This window comes from Papilio polytes, unplaced genomic scaffold (genome assembly GCF_000836215.1).
Source record: "Papilio polytes unplaced genomic scaffold, Ppol_1.0 DF824303.1, whole genome shotgun sequence".
In the NCBI taxonomy this organism is placed as follows: Eukaryota; Metazoa; Arthropoda; class Insecta; order Lepidoptera; family Papilionidae; genus Papilio; species Papilio polytes.
The window spans coordinates 2,353,309-2,378,219 of record NW_013524901.1 but is presented as its reverse complement, the minus strand read 5'-3'; the positions used below and the strand labels follow the sequence as shown (position 1 = coordinate 2,378,219).

The window sequence follows — 24,911 nt, the reverse complement described above, 5'->3', positions numbered from 1 at the left end:
TGCATTTTGTTTTGTTTTTAGTGTATTTTGTTTGGAAGTCGGTTTTACGAACCAATGTAAGTACCTACGGTTAGAGTCAGCGCTTGTGACAGCTGATTAATAGTTACTGATCCTAGGGGACCCCAGAGGGTACGTGCAGTGTGATTTGAATACCGAAAATGTGGCGTAAATAAAAAAACAAAAGAAAAACCTCGAGAAATAATACATTTGGACAATAAACAAGTCACTCAGAAAGTATTGTCTTACTAGCTTTTACCCGCGACTCCGACCGCGTGGAATTAAAAACAATATTGAGTAGCCTTGTGTTCTTCCAGACTATGCATTACATCTATGCCAAATTTCATCGAGATCCGTTCAGCAGTTTAGGCTACATACTCTAACAAACATCCATCCATCTAAACTTTCGCATTTATAATATAAGTAAGATTCTTATAGTGAAAGATTTTTTTTTAAATTGGTAGTAGTTTTAGTGTTTATATACATACAAATCGTACCAGTTTATACCAATATAAATTACATTTATATTTGTTTTTACTATATTAATAATTTTCAATAAACATAATTTAAACAACGTATACTATCGGTGCGCCATCAGCTGTACTGAATAAATATTGATTCCTCGGAGACTTAAAAGCATGACAATGCTTTTAGTCTCTGACAGTCGAAATGTTTATGCAATGCAATATTTTATTCTAATAAGAACTTCAGACTAACTGTACATTTTGTTTTAAAATAAAAGTAGACAATTTCAGTTGCCGTCTTATTTAAGACTAGCTGTTCCCGTGCGACTTCATCCGCATAAAATTATGAAAATTTTATTTTATTGTTTACATGTGTTAAATTATCAATTGCAAATGTCAAAATGACATGACATCATTATGTTGTCATCACAAAGCATGGTAACCTTGCTTCCTTGATGTTGGCAGCAACTTATGGTCTCGTTCCCACATTAGGGTTTTTATCCAAAATATTTACCCCCTAAGTTTAAGGGCGTGAAAATAAATAGCCTAAAGCGTGACGTAAGTTTAGGGCTTTTTATTAAAAAAGGAATTATTAAAAAAATATGCTGTAATTGCTAATATCTTAGGCAACAAAGAAGTGTGTGTTTACGCTTTATTATAATAATATAGATAGATGATTTACTTTATTAAGATAAAAAAATAAAATAAAAAGTAATCAATGCATTTACTATGAGCATTTTAATAAAAAAATGTCGAAATATTAAAGAAATAAATTGCGTTTCCAAATATAGCAACAAAACAAAAAACAAACATTTTTATAAATAAAAATAACTTAATAATTACTATCTATATTTCAATATCCTTTTTTGTACACGAATAAACGTTACGAATGTCGAAATAACAATAATCATATTTTATGAAAAGCTCGTACAAATTTTGCGTAGTCTCTGAGTGATATATTGCGTTGCAAAGGAGAGAACATTACAGGTGACGTGGACGTATCGCGGGTCTATCCAAACGTAATATCCTTGTCTCACGCTAACGCAATTTGTTTCTTATGCAACATAAGTTTAAAGTCTTTCCGTGAATAAAGATAAATGGTTTCTACATAACCAAAATATTTTTTTTCGTAAGGTACAAGCGTGGAAATGCGCGATGTGCCAGTTACAGAAAAATTGTCTTGTAGTTCCAAGGAGACAAACTCCACCACACCTAATTATCATACATCATGATCATAATCCTACTAATCCTACTAATATTATAAATGTGAAAGTTTAGATGGATGGATGGATGTTTGTTAGAGTTTGTAGCCTATACGGCTGAACGGATTTCGATGAAATTTGGTATAGATGTGGAGGATAGTCTGTTAGAACACAGAGCCTACTCACTTTTGTTTTTTTAATTCCACACGGACAGCGTCGCGGGCGAAAGCTAGTAATATTATAAATGCGAAAGTTTAGATGAATGGATGGAAGTTTGTTAGAGTTTGTAGTCTGAACGGCTAAACAGATCTCGATGAAATTTGGCATAGACATAGAGGATAATCTAGAAGAACACATTGGCCACACACTTTTGTTTTTTTATTAATTCCACGCTTACGGAGTCGCGGGCGAAAGCTAGATGAACATAGTAACTTTGAAGGATTTTCTTTACGAGTATATAACATCCAATAATAACGCTATAACGAAAATTAAAATAACTGTTAAAGAAACTAGTTTTAAAATTAACTGGAGTGTAAAACATTTTATTTACACTTTTGTCGATTAGCCATGTAAGTCCGCTGCACTGCACCGAATATAAATAGGTCTCATTATAAAAATAGGTCAGCCTTGCTTCAGAAATATAGTAATAAAGAAAAATGTGTCAAAGATTGAAGCTATTTGCTATTAAACCATAAAACGACACAATTGAAAACCCTAAACTATTTATTTCGTTAAACAAAAGCAGAATTAACAGTTATTGCATTAACTGATACGCTCGTTTATTGGTTCGTTAACCACCACTAAGTGTAGATTTCTTATTAACAACTTTAACATAACTTAACTTATAACTAAATAACTCCTAAATGCGGTAGTTAATACCCATAATCAAGTAATATTGTACACAAAACTTTTCACGCATTTTTAATATCAACCTACATGAAAATGATTAAAAATTAAATTGTTGTATTATGTTTTATTAAAAAGAAACGGAACAATGATCTACTTTCTTAAGCGGAGAAAGAAATAATTAAAAATGCTACGTTAAGAAAGTGAGGAAAACCAAATGGTTGTCTTTAACAGAATTGTATTCATATTTCATTTACATAGAATCCCTGTCTCGCCCGGTACATTCACGACGGAATAAAATTGCCTGCCTTCAGCGAGATAATGAAATTTTACTACCGTGTAATTTGTCAAAGTCGCTTACGAAATTCTTTTCGGCCTCTATTTTTGTTTCATGTACAATAGAAAATAAAATAAAATGGACGGGAATAATCTACAATGGATAGATGGAACTATAGTAAAAATTAAGAAATCAATTCATCTTTTTAAAATATCGCAATTTTTGAAACACACGTGTCAGTCGCTGGCATGTGCCAACTAAAAGCATTTTTAAACGCGTACTGGCATTCTAGTACTAGCATACGCATTGTGCCAGTAAGTACCATGCCTTACAACAACACTTTTATGTGATTCCTACCTCAACTAACCCCTGTAACAACTGACTATATATCTTTTACTCTATGTTATGTAATGCAATATTCCAAAATATATGATACTTCATACTTCATGCTAATATTATAAAGGCGAATGTTTGGATGGATGGATAGATGTTTGTTACAGTTTGTAGCATAAACTGCTAACGGATTTCGATGAAATTTGGTATAGATTTAGAAAGACGTCTTCCAGACGGAAGAACATATCGTCTACTCTTTTTGTTTTTATTTCCACGCGGACGGGGTCGCGGACGAAAGCTAGTTTAATATAAATTGTTCTGACACAGTTGTTCCTGATTTAACAGTCCGCATATATTGGAAGTAATTACTGCATTCACATTAAATCCTATCTGTTAATATATGTAAGCGCTTTGCTCGTGGAATTACAATTTGAATATCACAAACTTCAGCGTTATTGAAGTTAGTGATGCAGCGAAGTAGATTTACAGTTCGCTGATTATGAGTTCCATTAGATGTAATTAGTGAACGCGTTTAAAGCATTTCTAAGGTTTTGTAATATCTAACTATATTAAGTTATTACTCTAGAGAGAGTTATATTTTAAAATAGACTACTTCGAATGTAATGTAGCTACCATTTGACATGTTCTAGTTTATTGGGTGGCCATGCCCATTAGTCACGCATTTTAATCTGTACCATTATAATAAAGCTTAAACACAAATTTCTTTGTTGCCTAAGATGTCAGCAATTACACCATATTTTTGAATAACTCTTTTTTTTAATAAAAATACCTACAATTAAGTCACGCTTTAGGCTATGTATTTTCACGCCATTAAACTTAGGGTGTAAATATTTTGGATAAAAACTCTAATGTGGGAAAGAGACCATAAGTTGCTGTCAACATCAAGGAAGCAAAATTGCCACACTTTGTCATCATGTCATTACATTTTGACATTTGCAATTGAATTTGACAAATGTAATCAATAAAACAATTTTCATAATTTCATGTGAATGAAGTCGCACGGGAACAGCTAGTGTTATATATTCACATTTTAATTTAACATTTCAGAAACATATTTCAATGTTCATTTAGCTCCCTGGTAGTAATTATCATGGCTTTGAATAAGCAGAATTCATAGATAAAGAGAATTTATAATAGATTTTACTCTTAGTTTTAATTAGTGTTGCATTGTGAGTATCCAAATCGCTGATAATTTTTTCCCGGTATTTTAAAGCATTTTTTATATTCACAACATAATATCATTACTTTTCTGCGGATTTTTTTATTAATCTGCAGTGTTGAAATTGGGAATCTAAAAGTGATCACGGATTCTATCAGACAAGAATACCTCATGTAAACAAAATCTCGGCACTAAGTTTATCCTTTTTTATTTATTCAATGTTTCCTACAGTGTCTTCCTTAAGAATATTTATTTCAGGGAAAGTTTTCCTATTCCTTTTCTTTATTTATGTCGCTGGATTACTTAAAATGTATGTTTTTACTACTTTCTCACACGCTGCTAAACATTGATTTGTTTTGGTTTCTTTTTAGTCTTAATTTCTACATTTTTTGATACCTTAAAGACACGATTTCGCGGGAAGACTTATGCGTTCCGTAATATACATTATTTTGTATTCATAACGATGTGTTTAAATCTGAATTTAGTTAAGTATTAATTTTATGTTGTTAATGTTATAAACTAATAGTAAAATAATAACCACAGTAAAATAGTTAAACTAATATGTGAATCAAAATATCAACAGTTGTATCTAAATGGAAAGCATTCAGTAAACAAACAGAATGGCCGAATTCACTGCCCTCATTTGCAAATGGGATCGCGCGATGATACGTACAAACACACCGGCTGTTTGTGTTACATATCAAACGCATTGTTATCTTTTTAATATCAAGTATTTATCAAAAACAGCATTGAAAACTTTATAAGACGATGTGGCTATCCAAATGTTAAGATTTTTTTTTACGTGTTTAACTCATTTCCTGATCTGTATATGACAATGTTGAAACATTGTGTGATTTATGTCTGGTAGCTCTCCCTTTTCAAACTTGACAGCTACACAATTATATTTGACAGTTTGAAATGAATAAACTTGTTTTGGCTACACTTGTATAATTCGCTGTACGGAAGTTATATAACAGTTCTGTAAGAAATGAGACAAATTGTTTTGAAGTCGATTAATTGTCAATTGTTTTAAACATCGAATAAAATTCGATTATAAAATATCAATTGGACTACTTTTGTTTCTTTTATGAAGGGTTGTTGATGCAAATGGTATTAAAAATGCATTTGATAAACAGATATGTACATAGATTGATTATTGGGTGACATATTTATTAGACTGTGGAACATGATTTGATAAGGTTAGGCCCACTCAAAGCTGTATACTTCTTAGAAATTAAATTCCAAGATCTCGAAGTGAGGATTGCATTACGAATTAACAAGATAACGTTGTTACGGAGAACATTTCTGTTAAAATTATTCCTAAAGAGAGGCTGCATGTTGAGATGGTGTAATTTCATAATAATAATCATACTAATATTATAAATGCAAAAGTTTAGATGGATGGATGGATGTTTGTTAGAGTCTGTAGCCTAAATGGCTGAATGGATTTCGATGAATTTTGGTATAGACGTAGAGGGCAGTCTGGAAGAACACATAGGCTACTTACTTTTGTTTTTTTTTTTTAATTCCACGCGGACGGAGTCACGAGCGAAAGCTAGTCCACGATATAAAATTATAGAATACTAGCTGTTGCTTGCGACTACGTCCTCGTGGGATCGGTAAGTAGTTAAAAATGTAGCCTATATTACTCAGTGATAACGAAGCCTTTAAATGGTGAAAGAATTTTTGAAATCGGCCATGTAGTTTTTGAGTTATTTAAATACATACAAAATCCAAAAATACAAATAGTACCTTTTTATAATATTGGTATAGATATTAGATAATCTTAATCAATCAATTTTATTGACATAAAGACTAAAGTTTTCTTATTCTTGATGATTACGTAATTTAGTAATGTTTTACCTTCGAAAGTCACAATTTTATCGCCCAACCCCTCGCCTTTCTTGAGCTTGTATGAATTTTGTATAAGCAATCCACTTTCTGAGCTGTTTTACGATAAAAGCCTTTATTGCATCCAGACGTATACTGGCAGATAAATTATATTTATAAAAATATTACCTTTAAATTTTTTTTCTAAATAAAAAAAAACTCTTCATTTAAACATTACTCATTCCAGGTATAAGGCGCTGGCATCTTTTGAAGATTTCCACCCGATATTAAAAAAAGGTGTTAAGCGGAGGAGCAGATGTCAGGATTTATTTGAGGTTTCTAGAAAAAATATTTCGCACATTAAAGTCCACATTAGGGAACTTAAATTACGTTTAATTGTTATTAAATATTTCTTGATGCTAAAACATTCAAATACAATGTGAACCATACTTACTGTCACTAAATAGAGTGTAGAATATACATTTAGCTTTTCTTTAACGATTTTGGGCTACAGCTGCCACATTCAATTAAGGCTGAACAGGCTCGGATAATTCACGTGACACGGGGCCGGACCTATTCGCCAATTTAACGTGTCAAGTGGCCGCCGATAATGATGTAATCCTATTTCAATTACTGAGAAAACGTCCATTCCGATATCGATATTATAAAACAATTTAACATGTATTGTGATTACAAGAATTTTTGTGATTTTTAGAGGGCGCACTCTTTTGTCTAAACTATCGCAAAACTGTTGTACGATTGTCGATTGTTTCGTAACCTAATCAACTGTTTAATTGCTTAGATAAAAGTAATTAATGTGCGCATCTTCATAGGAATCGAAGCGCGACTAAACAGTTGTGCGATATATTAGTCGAAAGTGTGCGCGCAATACTGCTGCAATAAAATTCTCAATGACTGTCATTTTTTTGTGTGTACGTTGTGTTTATTTAAGTAGTTTTCAATTCACGACTTTATGATCTATGGTTCACTTAAATCATTGAGCTATTGGAAATAATTTTGTATGATATTTTTGCTATCCTATTTTTTTTTTATTTACATATAACATTATAGAAAACTTTCAACCTTTTTTATATTGGGAATGATTAATGCATCCTAACAATAGATATTATAAAAATCTACTCTAAAAATATTTCAATATAGTGAGCGTATTTCTGCAGTGGAGTGATATTGGAATGAGGCAAATGCGAATGCTTCAATACATCGCAATCACGTAATTGAGGCAACCTATAAGTGATTTCATCTCTTTGATGTATTTAATTGCTATTACTTTGCTGTGGTATTCAGAGAGAACATAAACCGTATCTGTGCGGTAAGACGATGCTTTTATACTCTTTTTTAATTTAATAGTTAATTTTCTTGAAACTAAACATTTCTTTCTTTTTTATTAAGGAACAAACTAATGCTTGCAATAATCGTCCTTGATGTTAAGTGTTGTTACCGAAAGGTACATGATAGTTTAGTAAATGTCTGAATAGAAAATTTACAAAGGCGGCCATCTTGTGAAACTTTCACAAGATGGCCGCTTTCGGTGTTTGTCATGGGCATAGAGTAAGTCTACAAGCTTGAAGTAGATAGTATAGTTCCTTATATTGTTTTTAAATTATAAAGAATAATATTATCTACAGAGTTTTCTTGACTTTCTTGTTTACTTGAACTCGTAGAATATTCTATGAATTCCGCTCAGTAATGAGCATGTCGCGCTGCAGAATTGAGTGATTTCTTCCTCTGAGTGCCTCTTATACTCTTAATGACGTTTAGCTCCGTTTTTATTATTTCATAATAGTTTTTTTTTAATATTGATTTATCAATAAAGGTGTCTTAAGTATGGTTTATTTTAACATGTTTTAAATCATTAGCAACATCGTTTTAATTACTTTGTTAGTCCCATATAAGAATGGGTGCACACCTTTGACTAAACTAACGCATAACTGTTGTGTCGTCGATTGTTTCGCATCCAATTTAGTTGCACAACTAAAAATCGAGTAGATCCCGCACCTCCTTATAAGCTTATAGGAATGAAATCGAGACTAAGCAGTTGTGAGGTAGTTTTGTTTTAGGTGTGCGCACGCTCTAAGTAGATATAGCGGACATGTTGAATATCAAAAGTATAAACTCCTGTACACATAAAATATTCAAATGCAAGATGTCGATAACGAAAAGGTCATGTCTAATACTAAAAAAATCCATTAATTTGAAATCTCAAATTCAGCTTTATAAAAGGAATTTTAATTAATGTCATAGTCGACTTAAAACTTCCAGGAATATCATTTGGGAACAGATAAAATTATTGAATAATCTGTGCGATATTTTAAGATTCAAATTGTCGTCCATTAAAATACACATTTCATATAAATACCTGCATTCAGTGAATGTGAGTATATGACAAAATGAGTTTACAAATATTTCAAGGTCACAAAATTATAGGATGTTCACAAAAATATGTTTGGGTATTACAAAAGTATTATTACTAATCATTCTTCATACTATATATCATATTTATCATACTAATTTTAGAAATTCTAAAGTTTAGATGGATGGATGGATGTTTGTTAGACTTTGTAGCCTAAACTGCTGAACGGATTACGATGAAATTTGGCACAGACGTAGAGGATAGTGTGGAAGAACGCAAAGGCTAACCACTTTTGTTTTTTTTAATTCGCGGACGGAATCGCGGGGGAAAGCTAGTTTCCTATAAACGTAAAACAATGATACCCTAAATGTTCCTATTAATTAAAGTTTGTATCAGTTTGTTGGCAGATTCGCGTTATCAAACAACAAGTTGAACCGCACGTAATGAGCTATTCGCCGATCTTCATTTGTTTAACTGGAACGTTCAGCATCAAAATGTATTCCTAATTAAAGTTCAAGTTCCAACTAAAATGTATTTTAGACATATAGTTGTGGTTTTAATCAAAAGATATTGTAAATCTTTTTTCTCTTCTTTTCATTCTCTTTTTTTATTGTAAATGCAAATATTAGAATATAGACGGACAGATATTTATTACATATCTCCAAAAATGCTTAACAGATCTCGAGGAGTACCAATACTCCTCGAGATCTGTTTTGCTTGCTGCTTTTTCTATATCTGTGCCAACACAGATATAGAAAAAGCCTAACCTAACTGGTGAAATTCAGGGATGAAGTCGTGTGCAAAAGTTTATACCTAACATAAATGTTATGGTAAGATCAGCTCAAACAAATATCCGTACATTTTATAACTGATTTTTTTTAAAGCTAATACATTTTCAATTCTAATTCAGATAAATGTGCTAGAAATTAATATTATTTTATGACGAATTTTCATACGAAAACAAATGTTATCTTTCCGCTTTACCTAGAATTATTAGAAGCTTTATTAAAAGCAGTATTTCATAGCACATGCCGCAAACTGAAGTCTTTATTTATAATAAATCAGCGGGAGAATAAAATTAAACCTTGGATGTTCATGGTTGTAAGTTATTTTCATTAACTTACTAATATTAGAATTATCTTACTAATATTATAAATATGAAAGTTCATATGGATGGATGTTTGTAAGAGTTTGTAACCTAAACTGCTGAACGGAACTTGATGAAATTTGGCATTGATGTAGATGATAGTCTGGAAGAAAACATAGGCTACTTAATTTTATTTTAATTCTAACCAGACGATGTTGCGAGCAACAGCTAGTTTAGGATAATTTGTAAATGTATTTTCCTGTTTTACATTTAAGCCAGTGGTTCTCAAAATAGTCCAGGACCCCAGAAGTCCATCTGAACACGAAACTATATTAGAGGTCAATGAAAATTTATCAAGGCTGTTTTATGAATTTTTTTTTGTATTTTTTTTTAATTTCAACCATTAAATTATAGTTGAAATATTAAAAAAGCATTAAATTCTATAAAGATTAAAATCAGTGCCGAGAAGTATTAAACGTACACACTCTGCTGTCTGACGACGTAAGATAACTTAAGTGCTTCTTAAAAGGTTGTGGGAACCATAATTACGTCGACGGCAAGATATTATAGAGGTAACTTGGTTAAGTACGATGCAGTGTACTAACTTTGTTTCACTTTAAACTTATGTCATATGAAGCACATTTAAAAACCATAGCTTTTGTAAAAATATACTGATAAATACACAAAAAATACACTCGAAAGATTTGCAAGAATTACGGCCTGTCTCACCAAATTGTAAATTGTCTGATAACAATCCAACGTGTAAAATATGTGGAAATATTGGATTTTGTTACTTTATCTGACAGTGACGTCATTTTAAACTATCTGAGTTTCTATCAGCCAGTGTTGGGACAGGCCCTTAAAATTGTATTATCACGTCGTAGGCTACAAATATGTTAATAAACTTTTCATACATACAAAAGCTGATTGAGAAACTTTTATTATTCTTAGTAACTTCTAATATAAAGATTTTCACAGTAGAATTGCGACGATCTCAAATGAACGCTCATTTCAGAAAGCAAAGTACGAAAGTGGGAGGCGCCCACCGTGACATGAATTCTCCATTTGTAGCCTTCAAGATTTATGAATACAAAACTTTAGCACATTTCATGTTATAAATGTTTTATTATCACATGTTTGCAGAATATCCTTTTGTTATTACTTGATTATACTATTGAAAACTTATGGATACGTCACAGAACATTTTAATTCTAAAACGCAGTAAACTATCCTACTTCCTTCCTAATAATAATAATCAATAATAATAATAATTCCTAGTAATCCTACTTCTTGTTACTTCCTTACTAATATTATAAATTGGAACGTTTAGATGGATGGATGGATGTTTCTTAGATTTTGTAGTTAAACTGCTGGATGGTTTTTAAGAAATTTGATATAGACGTAGAGGATAATATGGAAGAATACATAGGCTACGCACTTTTGTTGTTTTTTTAATTTCACGCTGATGGAGTCGCAGTCAAAAGCTAGTAATAATGTAAACTGGTTTTTACATTTACATTCATTCTTATTTTAAATATTGTATTTAAAACTATAAATGGCACTATTGGAGTATATTTCATATAAATAAAAATATGTAATATTCTTTCTGGTATAATTCTGTAGTAGTTGCTTTAATATTTTCCGCCCTTGAGATATACATATCTCAAGGCGACAAATATTTCATTCCGGATAGATCCACCGACAAAATATTATGATTGAGCGATATTGAGCACCACCCATAGGGTAAACGAGGAGTGGTTTTTATCAGATACATTTTCATACTGTTATTATATTGGAACACTAATGCTTATTAATAAAAACATAATTTATACCAAAATTGTAACTAATGATTTAAAAAATAATTTTCTTTTTCTTACATTTAATAAAAGCGATATGATTCTGTATTTTATCTCTTACTATTTCTTGGTTTTAGTTAAATAAATTTCCTATTAATTAAATTACTAAAGTGCTATATCTGGCCCATCCTTCTATACGGATCCGAAACCTGGACAATAAAAGAAGACCGTAGAAAACGTATAGAAGCGTTCGAGATGCGGGCCTATAGGCGCATGTTGGCCATAAGCTGGACTCAGAAAATGACAAACGAGGAGGTTCTGCGACGAGTCCACCAAAAAAGGGAACTTTTGCAGACCATCAAGATGAGAAAAGAATCGTATCTCGGCCACGTGCTCAGGCATGACAGATATGATCTCCTCCAACTCATCTTGATGGGAAAAGTTGCCGGCAAAAGGAGTGTTGGTCGTCGTAAGAAATCTTGGTTAGGCAACATCCGAGAGTGGACAGGAATTGCTAGTGCCGCCCAACTGTTTCGCCTCGCAAGAGACAAGGTCAAATTTGGAGAACTGACCGCCAACCTTCGCTAGTCGGAGAAGCACTTTAAGAAGAAGAAGATTAATTAATTCATAAAGAACTCTGCTTTAGACTTTTGCTTTTGTTTTGTGTAATACTGCCAGTATTACACAAAACGCAACAAAAGAAAATTGCTAGTTTTTTCATAAAATTACTTAACACGTAAACACATTTTAAATTATAAAATATTTATATGTAAGATTGGTAACTAGTGGCGGAAGATACGTGGAGAGAGGAAATTAGCGGAATGTAAGGTATCACACGTATTAGCTATGACTAGGGCGGCGAGGCGGCGAGGCTCGGGCCGGGCGCGTCCCGCACCTTACCGCAGTCCACTGCCGGCTACGAAACGCGCCGCACGCGCTACGCCGCTGTGTTTCGTAACCCCAAATTGTAGCACATAATTATGAATTAAAACATCGCTCTAAATTGTTCTATCAGTGAATACTTAAACAATACAATTTATTTTGTTTTCTTGTGATTTTTGTTCAGTATTTTTGTGGACTATTTAGTGTTTGAGTTGTGGGAAGATATTTATTTTAAATTTTGATTGATTGAGGTAAGTTAATATATTTTGTTGATGTTTCTTACATTTTTAAATAAACAAAACCTGGTTTTTTTTAAACAAATTATATATTTTAGTAAATGTTCGAATGAAAAAAGTTAGATTCTTTATTTCAGGAACTTGTAATTAATTTTCTATTGAAGCTAATTTAAGTAATTTGCAAAGTTAATTAAGCTTCGATTTAAGTTTAAAAAGTAAGTTAAACTATTCGCTTTAGCTAATTTGAATTTCCAATGACTTGTAGAATATTTTTTTAGTAATATGAATAATTTTAATTTAAAAAGTCGGTCTTAAATTATTGTAAAAGGGGAGTAATATGTTTAATTACAATAAAAAGGGTTTGCTTAAATATCCCCTTACATATTAATGTGGATAATTACGATATTCTTTCCGCAAAAATGACCTTTATAATTTATAGTATTTATGCTTTTTTAGGTCAAGAATTATTTTTAATTTCATATAAAACAAAAGAATGACATGCCGATTGGGATTTAAATTTTATTCTGTAGTAATATTTGTGTTTTGTGATTTATTTGTACAATAATACAATTAAAAATGAATCGTGTACTGTAGTTATTAATTACCGTTAATCGAATTCATCATCTCTACTTCTAACTTCCGAAATTACCCAATTTACACCGTTTGTAGTTCTGTGCTCTTCCATTTCTCCAAAAATAAGTGGCTTATAAGAAGAGAACAAAGGAAGAAGATCCTCCATCTAAGAAAAAATTAATAAAAACTCCAAACACTTCGTTGCTGGCGTTATTACTCGTTAGTAATCACAAATAACAACCGATTATCTCGTTTTTTGATTGTAAAATATTTCTTATTCTTCGTTTTAAATCAGATCAACATTTTACATTTGTGGAGATTTTTTGTTGATGTTTTCTTGTTATTTACGTGTTTTTTGTAAAGTTTCATATATTTTTTACACTAAGACAGATATACTTTTTTGAAAATCATTTTGTTTTTATTACAAGTCAGAATATGTAGTTTACTAATCTAAAATGTATCATAAGGAGGAAATATTTACATTTTTTTATGCAATATATAAACTAAAAACTACTGGGCTGATTCTAAAAATTCTCTCTGAGTTAGAAAGCTAGAAAAGACCATTGAGTGACATAGTTTTTTTTTTAATTTATGTGAGGACGAAGTCGTTAGTATAACACGAAATATCTATAAATATTGCATATTTAGATGAGGGTCAAAGCAACTAAATATGAAGGAATATAAAACTGTTTATTATGCATAGTTCAAAGAACATTCAACAAATGCTGTAACAGATGGTTCGCTTTGCTGCTGACGGGATAATTTAGAGTCGGATAAAATGTAGCGATTCTTTACGTCTGCATAGTTAATGTATTTAAAGAAATGTCCGTGGAGCGTTGTCAAAATTGTAACCGTGTAATTCAACTGTTTTGACACGTTGTCTCTATTTTTTCAAAGAGAATGTGAGGGACAAGAATATGTTTTCGTGCAAGTCTTACTAAAGCATTTACAAGCCAGTATTAGCATTTGAAATGCTCTTTTGTTCCTAAGATAAGCGATCTGTTCCGACGAAAAGAGTAACCGTGGGTTTCTACTGCCTAGATATAAATGTATACTGTTATCTTTTTTTCACGGAGGATGAGAGGGAGGGTAATATCTTTTTGTAGATGTATTTTGGCAATGGAAACTGACAGTAACTAATACAATAGCTGTCGCTTGCGTTGTGATAAAATCAGACACCATGAAAAATACTTCTCATTGTATTTTTAAAATGTCATTTATTGTTTTGTTTTCTATAGCTGTCGTTGTTTGTTTTGCTTTTGTTTTTCTTTGGTTACTACAAAAATCATTTTTGAAATACGGCCTGTGTTCAAAAGGTCTTATTTTAATTGTAAAAAAATTAATAAAAACCTCTTTACTGTGATAATATTTAAAGGTATTCAATGTCTCGTACAGTAATACAGTAATGTGAATGTATAATTTAATTTTTATAGACCACATGTTGTACTCCAAATTAGCATTTCCAAACCAGTTGCGACTAAAACTTCTAATAATTTATTGTTCTAATAAACGAAATGCGTAAACGCAAGATTTGTCCCATATATTTTGGATTCACGTATTATCTAAGAGTCTTATCGTAGTTCAAATATATGATAAGTGATAACTCACGTTACAAATGTGTGCACTATGTTGTAACTATGAGTCGGTGATTGATAATTACAATACAAATATTTATTACATATGAGATGCATAAGTTATCATTTAGTAGAAGTTATTTTGATGAACAAAAATTTTAAAACGGCCAAAGTTAATACTCGATCCGTAAGATCGATCTAAAGATTTGGTACGGGAATCCAATCGCTCTTTAAATTACTAATGATTTTCGATTGCAATCTCTCGGTTTTAACACGCTATCTTAGATAGTTTTATATCTGGGGATTTCTGTTTGGAAACCTTTTACAAGCGTTACATTGTTCATGGTAATGAATTCTGTTATATTTTTATTCGTAACTTTTCTCTATACGACATATATTTGTTTAAGAAATTTACGACAATATTTTTATAGGTAATCATAAACACCCAATAAAGCAATAAAATATTAACGATACTAAATCTTGAACGTAAATGGCTAAAGTGATAATAAAACGTTCTTGAAAATTGCTAACAACCAAAGTTTCCTTCCACTGCTGTCGTGTTTTTACTTTTTTATCGCTAAGGAAAAGTCAGAGTTCACAAGGTAACTAAACTGGTAGCTGATCACGTAATGAGATAAGACAGATGGTATTACTTACCAACGTCAAACTATTAACAAAATCAATGGTTCCAATAGTCACTAATACTAATCCAAATCCTCATCGTCATTTTAGTGTGGACGAGCTATCGCCCGCAAACTTCGTTAGCGCGGATTTAAAAAAAAAACGTCATTTATCACATTCCCGCGAGCATCTACCTTCTACCAGCTATCTTTCAGTCAAAGTCCTGTCTAAATCGGTCCACTCGTTCCAGAGATAGCGGTCCGGTCGCCATTTTGACAGCACGGAATTAAAAAAGTAGCCTATATAATATGCCCGTCTATGTCAGCTACCCTCCAGTGAAAGTCCGCTCAAAATCGACCTAGCCGTTTTGGAGATTACCCGGAACAAACGCGGCTTGCGGACAGACAGGCAGATAGGCAGACAGGCATAAAAAAATTCGATTTTCTTTATCAGAAACGCAAATACATTATCTATCTGAAATCTGGATTTTTCTTTTGATATTACAAACAGACACTCCAACCTATACTATTATAATAAAGCGTAAACACACACTTCTTTGTTGCCTAAGATGTCAGCAATTACAGCATGTTTTTGAAATTTTTTTTTTGATAAAAAGCCCTACACTTAAGGCTATATATTTTCAGGCCATTAAATTTAGGGGTCAAATATTTTTGATAAAAACCCTAATGTGGGAAAGAGACCATAAGTTGCTGCCAACATCAAGGAAGCAAAATCGCCAAGTTTTGTCATGTCATGTCAGTTTGACAATTGCCATTGGTAGTTTGAGAAAGGTAAATAATAAAATAAAATTTTCATATTACATATTTCATGCGGATGAAGCCGCACGGGAACAGCTAGTTTTATTAGATAGAAGAAGATTTAGCTATAGTATTCATCACTAAGTGTTTGTTTAGTTATCTATTAAGCGGTCCTAAGTGTGGCAGAAAAGTAATCCTACTTTCATTTAATATTAATGAATGTTAATTTCCTGGATTATGTTGCATCTTCGCATTCTGAATGCCTGACATATGCCGGATATTTTCTATAGCTTTGTTCTAGACAAAGGAAGACAAATAGGAGTTTCTTTATTGTTGTCTACGGCTATTCCACGTGTCTTATATAAATCTTACTAATATTATACATGCGTATATAAAAGCGTGCAAAGGTTTAAAATAAAAATCATACTTCAAACTAATGTTATAAATGCGAAAGTTTAGATGGATGGATGTATGTTTGTTAGAGTTTGTAGCCTAAACGGCTGAACGGATTTCGATGAAATTTGCTATAGTTGTAGAGGATAGTTTGGAAGAACACATAGGCTACTCACTTTTGTTTTTTTTTTAATTCCACATGGACGGAGTCGCGGGTGAAAACTAGTGATTCATAAAAACAAAACATCGGTTTGCGTTTTTAATTTTAGTCTTGAATTTACGCTATTATCAATGATATTTTATAGCGAACTATAAAGTAATAGATTCCTACTTCAAGCACGTATAATAATTTACAATAAAGAAGTAATAATGTGTTTCAATATTGATCTTTTTTATCTTCATAGCTTACGGCATATTTGCCGCCGTAAAACTATGACCTCGTTAGCCGCTTAAGGGAAACAAACGTGCGTTTACATACTTTAAATATGGAAATTGTGCAGCGCTCCGTCCAGACGAGCTTTTTTATGAAGCTTGCGACGTAAAAGCTTTTCCTTGTTTTCAGACCAATTTGCATCGCATTGAATTTTTTTCATAAGTCTATAAATGTCTATTTGCTTAACTGCAATTCCTTGAGTCATCGATCTGTTATTGAAAAATTTGAAGTCATTTTTAAAATACCTTATTTTATATTTTTTCCATATATTTAATAATGTTATGTATTTTTCAATACGTGTTATCTTACTAATAATATAAATGTGAAAGTTTAGATGGATGGATGGATCTTTGTTAGAGTTCGAAGACTAAACGGCTGACTGGATCTCGATGAAATTCGGTATAGACATAAAGGAAGAACACATAGGCTACTCACTTTTGTTTTTAAAACTAGTAATTCATAAATTATTAATTACTTGATACAACTGACACAATATAGTATCTTAAAATAGACTAATGTTTAATTTAATTTATCTAACAGCTTTCTTTTTTTTATAATATAAGGTGGCAAACGATTAAGCGGCCACCTGCATCCACCCAAATGGAGAGCGACCGCTGCCCATAAACATCCACAGTTGCAGATGCGTTGCCTACCCTTCATAAACGGTGAAGGAGACGCACATAAAGAGCATATTTCCCCTTCATATGCGTCTCCTCCACCGTCAAATCCACTTTTCCTTCCCACCCTTTCCACTTAAGAAAAGGGTGGAAAGTAATAGGGACTAAAATTAGGCCTCCGGCTAGCGAGCTAGCTTAAATATGAAGTCAATCTCCATTCCTTGTTCAATTAAGCTATTGAATCAACATTTCTAATCAGGCAATCTGCTTTCATCTGCATCGATTTAAATATTTTATTCTCATCCAAGTATATTTAGCATTAGCGAGGCATTCGAAAAGAATCACGGCCGGGGGCGAGGTATAAATAAATAATAGAGTAAAATGGCGCAACGGATTAATTATGTACCGAGACTCTGGAATACCAAAGAGATCACGATTCGGCTCCCTCGTTGTAATCGATACGAACCAAAGGAGGGCAACCTCAGGTGGAACGTGTTATAAAGGCTTCTAACATTTCTACCTTAGAGTATTTCGACTTTCAATACAACGCCGGGGGCGAATTAAATTCAGAAGAAAAAATCGTAATATAAGTAGAATGTCTTGAATAAGTTCATATCTTTGATATGTAAAAAATAATCAAACTAATATTGTAAATGCGAAAGTTTAGATGGATGGATGTTTCTTAAAGTTTGTAGCCTAAACCGTCGAATGGATTTCAAAGAAATTTGGCATAGATGTAGAGGACAGACTGGAAGAACACATAGGCTGCTTAGTTTTTTTTTTAATTCCACGCGGATGGAGTCGCGGGCGAAAGCTAGTATACAATAGTTCATAGATATACTAGCCTCCCTAGACAACGTAACATTACATTAACGATATCGAAGATCGAAAAGTAAAAATGCATGGAAGTGACATTAAATTTAAGTAACTCACGCGCTTATCATGTAATTATTCCGATGCATTTTGACACATTTGATCGATTCTACGAGCAATATCGATAATCGAAAGTCATTTGTCTGAGGAGACTACGTAATATTTTCTGATAACGCAACTATGAGACCTATCGTTAATTTCTTATTCTTGATCTATCGTGAAGTAAAATTATAGTTTTTGTACTCGTATATTCATAAACGTATGAGTTAGCTGTGTTAGAAATTAACATATGCGCTAAAACACTACAACGTCGCTAGGGAAATGGCATAATTTAATAACACGGAATCACGCATACATTTACGTTCAGACGCAAGTAGAATAATAAAACACACCTTAACGCGACATAAAATTTTATCGAGAATTGAAACAAAGAACAATTTAACAAATATAAGATATATTTACTAATAAAGTATGGATGGATTGTGTGAAAGAGGATATGCTTAAAAACGGAGTGAATTCAGATATGACAGCTGATAGAAATGTAAGGAAGGGCACATACTGTGCTTACCCTCTGTAGGGACAAGGGCAATTTCTTGATGGTGAAACTCACAAAAACCACAATTATCGACTTAATACAATTAAAAATATGATAAAAAGAGACCTAAATATAATTGTTTTGCTATTTCGCTAATCATATATTCGAAACGTAGTCTCCCTTTTTAATTAATTGAATTCTGTACCGAATAATCCGTTTATAAAAATTACAAGAATTCGTACCAATAACTTAACCCAGTAACCGAGTGCAGAACTCTTAATTCGAATTGATGTCAACAAGTACGTAAGAGTCGGCCCTGGCGATGTTTGAACGTGGATTCACGCATTCAGTTCACTTTGCTCTTGTTATCATCATACAAATACAAGATATAGTATAGTCTCGTCAGAGGAAATCTTTACATGATTACATTAAATATTACTACATCTAGACTTGGCTTTTTAGGCTGCATATAGACGAGGTAATATTACAAGATAAATAAATGATTTTTCAATAGTTTTCTGATCATTAACAATAACTTTTTTGCCAAAATGATGTTACTATCTGACAGAAAACTCATTAGTAAGAGACCTTCATTGAAAAGTAATCTTCGAGGGGACCGAATATTTTGTGCTCTATTTTAGGTTATTAATAGAATGCGAGCAAGTCATTTGTGAACTGTATTACAAGACGGTGAATGATAATTAAAAGCTAATAACCATAATGTTTGATTTCTGCTGCACTTAGGGACGCTTAAGTGGGACCTTAAGTTATCACTAAATGCGGGAGTTAGAAAAAATTAATTGGATAAAGGAAAGAATAAGCGTCCTGGAGGCCAAATTTTAGTCCCTTTATCTTTCTACCCGTTTCTTATAAGGAAAAGATGGGAAGGTTAAGAGACTTTGGCGATGATGGTGACCCCTAAGTGTTTGCTAAGCCTTTCCTAAGGAAGGGAAATATCTTTACGTGCGCCTCCTTCGTCGATTAAGCGTAGGGAACGTATCTGCAATCACGGATGTCTATGGTCAGCGGTCGCATCGCCATTTTTGCGGATTCAGGTGATAGCTTTCTTGTCTGTCATCTATTGATAAAAAAATGTTTTATTTTGTGACATAATTCTGCTTGTATGGTGTGTAAGCGTATTAGTGCCGCTTGTTTGAGCAGCAACGCGTGATATACCGACTTATTTTACGCACGAGTTGTCGTGATACAAGATCATTCTACGTATTTTGGAATACTTATATTTGCCTTTCGAGGAATATCAAAAAGTTTACATGTCTTGCCTTATCACGGGGTAACAAATACCTTTCTGTTTAATTTGGTTTGCTTGCCACTTAGTAAGTTACATATTTGACGCTAGTTATTTCACAAATTGATATAATACGATACACGTACACACATAATGCATTCGTGTTAAAAGATCTACTTACTAATCGTTAGTATACTTTTATACCTTCACGAAAGTTTGGATGGATGGATGTTTGTTAGTTTGTAGAGTAAATTGCAAACAGATCTTGGTGTAATTTGGTATAGATGTAAGACAGTCTGAAAGAACACATAAGATACTTTTTTGAAATAGGATACCATTATTTTTTAAATTCCTCGCGGAATGAGTTGTAGGAGGAGGCTAGATGAATATAATTTCTAGTATTAATAAAAGTATTTTAAAATTATCACATAAAATATATCCATAATAATTACGAGTACAATCAAAGTGTAGAACACAAACATCACTGTATTCTTAATACCTTCCGCAACTGACATGTGTTTTTCATTACTATGTTAATGTTATACAGTTTTTCAAAGTTATCACGATGAATATCAACAATGTTATATAATGGTATGAATTCGTAACATAAACTATGTGCGTAATGTTAACGAAAACGTTAAAATTCTATTTCTGTTTTATAGACCGCTACATGCGTCCAGTGAATCACGTACGATCTGAAATGCGGTAGTGGAAAAATGTTGACAACTTGATATAGTGTTTTAATAAACAATTTTTGCATCAAATAGACTTTTTGATTGATTTATGTAAAATGCAAAAGACCTAATAACACAAATTAAACGAATGTTATTTATTAATACTAAGTTATCGGTTATTGAACCATACTTGAAGGAACATTATATTTGTAAAAACCACGACAGTTTAAAGTAATATATGTCTTACAATAAAATCTGATATCAAATAAAACATAAATTATTAAATACAAATTCATGAAATGTTTTTACGCTAAATGCATGTGATAACGCCACATGGTGGAATCGTGGTCAAGCGTTGGTTTATTTACGATAAAAAAATAACCATGTGGTACATGCCGTCAAATGTGTTTTGTACTATACGCAAGTTCACAGTTTCAAATATTAGTACCATTTTATATTATCATTTCAATATTACGCGAGATAGTCTGAAAAGCGAGCTGGACTTTCGATATTTACTATGCTAAATGTATCGCAGTCAGTTATATATATGCATTTTTGCATTAAGCGACATCTCTGATCGAAAAGCCATAATGTCTGGGTCGAAGTGACTTTATCTATGGACATGATATCCTTTTTTTTCTCGCTGGGAAAATGCATTTACGCATTCCCCCCCCCCCCGTTACCAGGGGGGTATGTGGGACTCGCCGGCCGAGAGGATGGAAGATGGCCGGAATACCCACTAAAAACCCAGCGGTGTTCCTTCTGCCCGCCAGTGGCTCGGTCACGGGAACGCTTGTGCTTTCTTCCGCGACCCAGCCGGCGTCGTTCGCGTTAGCGAATCCCGCTTGCCGATGGACATGATATCCTACAGCAAGCGACATAAAGCAAAACAATTGCACGCTATGATTGGTAATATGTTAAAAATGTAAGCGCACAACCTACCTAACGTTCATAGTTAAATATACTTAAAAATAATACTATTTTACTGAAATGATTATACGCTGACACTTGATTAGGCACACATCAATCAAATATCTGCTAAAACATGTTTTCAATATCAAATCGTAGTAAACACAGATGTCGGCACTTCATAACGATCTATTCATGTCAATACATCCATTATTGCTTTGAAAATAAACCATTTTACAATGTATGTATTCCATTCGGATACACGACATTGTAGCTAGTCTTCGGAGAATATCTTAGGATATTTGACCATAGATTAATGTTAATGATGACTGATACAACAATATTTCGGACATATTTTAACATTAAAGACTTTAATTGAACAACAGAAGAAGATAAAATGTCGTGTTATTCTAAACTAGGTATCGTTATTTCAAACCGAGGGTTTTCCCAAACAAAAGCAGTAATTGTAGTAGATTTTTTTAGTTTAAACCATGTGGTTATTAAAGTAATAAAGATAATGGTCCCTTTATTTGCGAGAACTTTAAAACATGCGAGAAGTTAGCGTGGTTAAGTACGCTTACAAAATTCATTATTTACAGCCTTATTTGCTCGTGTATTCACGAAATGGGTATTCCCCAATGTACAAACGTATCGTTATCACGAAACGTCCGAAAATTTCCCAATTTTCTTTGCGAAGTTTTCACTTTGTACAATAAAGTAAATTAACATATTGAAGCATGAATATTTTTTGGAGTTTTGATTAAATGATCAAATTTATCATAAGGAAGGGATGGATAGAGTTTTTCTTTATATTATAAGGTGTCCAACGAACAAGCGCCCACCCCAATCCGCCATAATGGAGTTGCGACCGATGCCCATAGACATCCGCAATTGAAGACGCGTTGCCCTTAATTGACGTAGGGGAAGACGCACATACTCGTATGGACGATATTTCCCCTTCCTAGGCGGTAAAATTGATAGAAGAGTAAAGGGAAACAGCCACTTACTGTGCGTTATTTCTTCTGTCAATTAAAGTTAGGAAACGCATCTTCGTTATTTTTAGCCGCTTCCTCGTTTGCCACTTTTTTACTTTAAAAAATATTAAGAACTTTGGGAGTTTTTAATTTTCAAGTACTAAAATGTTGCTTATAATAAAATTCTAAGTCATGAATGTTCGAATATTAACAAAACTGTGGGTTTCTACTAACAAGTCAAAGTGAAATATGATGGAAAACGTACTAAGGTTAGTGTTATTTCACAGTAATAAAGAATCAATAATCATTTATTCCGTGGATATTGGAAGGTAACAATAGTATTGTGGATCTCGTCGGCGCACCTGTTGCCGGCCGCGTATCGATCCGCCCTCGCGTACACGACCATTGTTTTACAGGCCCGCCTTATGAAACTTACTCGTCTATTTTAAGCCTGTATTTGCATTTCAATAACTCGGACGTGGCTGCTGCTTTTGTTTGGCAATTGTTTGGTTTTAATTCTACCGCAATGTACACGGCCGAAAAATTACTTCATAAACAATGTTATTTCATTATTAATACTATGGTGGACTTTTTATGCTTTGGCCGAGCCACTGATGGACCTAAAGTTGGTTTATTTATGGATCTATATAAGGTTTAAGCATTTTGTATAAGGTTATTATGAGATTGACATGTTATAATGAACCAAAGTCCTTGTAAATATAATGAAAATATTGTTAAAATTTGATTTCCGCGCGGACTTAGAAAACTTGCAAGTATCCTTTTTGTTCTTGAAGAGTTTGTTCTACATCTGTGCTTCTTGGTGATCTGTTTAGACGTTACAGAGATATGTAGTATCATCCATCCATCCATCCAAATTTCCCATTTATATTAGTATGATAGAAGATGCTGGCGTTTACTAACCGTGGGGTTTCACAGACACAATATCCGTACTTATTGTTAACTGTTTTCTTATTTTTTGTCGTTTTCAATTTATCAATGCCGTGTACATCTAACGTTTATAATTGTTTTGATTTTAATTAAAATACAACAGTAATATTCCTGCAAATAAATACACTCTTCTAAATTAAGATAAATGTTTATCAAGGTTTCACGGTGCTTGTGAAATATTATTTTAATTGCCCTTTTTGTTGCAAATTCAATATAAGGTGAGGGATCCTTTTTGATTAACTTTCGGTTTTTCAACAAATTCGTAAGGAAATATTATCTATTTATGAACAAGAATACGTAGAGTTCAAATTAATGTTTTTTTTTAATTAAAATTTAATAAAAAAGGTGATCCAAAACGATCCCTTTATCTTTACCAAAAAATTACATCACAAACCCCGAAGAAAAATAAGGATGCAAATAAGTATCTTATTAAATTATTTTTTAGTATATCTTTTACTTAACTTCGTTGTTACTGTCTAAAGAAATCTTATTTAAGTTCCATTGAGATCGGGTCTAAGTTGTTGAGTTGGGAGACTTCTCATTCATGTCTACAATGACGTGCTTCAATACGCGCCTCAAGAAAGGCCCAGTACAATGTACTTAATGCCATTCGAGTGCTCTTGAAACTCAGCGAAATTTCACAAGTGTAACTCGACCTATAAGTCTCGCAATCTTTTTACGGTGACTGCTACTTTTTGTAGACTTCGGTAAGACAATATTTCATGGATTTATTTCCTCTGGTTTTGCGGATGTACATGGGCGTCGTTGACCACCTCTGTGTTCCCGCCGTTCGTTTGCGCCCTTCTCATAAAAAAATGGGTGATAAGAGTGATTCATCCAAACTAATATTATAATATTATAAAGAGGAAAGATTTGTATACTTGTTTCTAATGAAATAACTCAAACTACTAGACCGACTTCAAAAATTCTTTGACAATTAAAAAGCTGCGTTATCAATCAGTAATATAGGCTATTTTTTATTTTTAATTCAACGCGAACGAAGTCACGTTTCAATAGCTAGTTTATAAAGCCACTTTATCAATTAGTTTAAAAAAATAACTTAAACAAGATTTTAATCTAATTTTAAAAAGTAGTGATTTTGATATTTTATTAATTTGTAGACGTCTTTAATTACATTTAACTTTTAAATTATATTTTCCAGTAACTTAATTTTTTAATCTATAAAAGTATTTTGAAAATTAACACGATGTTAAGCCCGCTACAAACCTTCAGTTTTAACTGAGCGAACCCTACAATTAAAACTGAAAGAGAAGCGGGCTAT

General features: G+C 32.6%; 1 protein-coding gene across 1 annotated transcript in view; it reads left to right on the top strand.

The window, feature by feature from the left end:
- Positions 1-12,308: 12,308 nt before the first annotated feature.
- Positions 12,309-24,911, top strand: part of LOC106102322 — a 28,457-nt gene continuing 15,854 nt past the window's right edge. Inside the window, exon 1 of the mRNA XM_013281754.1 lies at positions 12,309-12,516. The gene's annotated coding sequence lies outside the window, so the exon portion shown is untranslated. The remainder of the gene's footprint in view (positions 12,517-24,911) is intronic.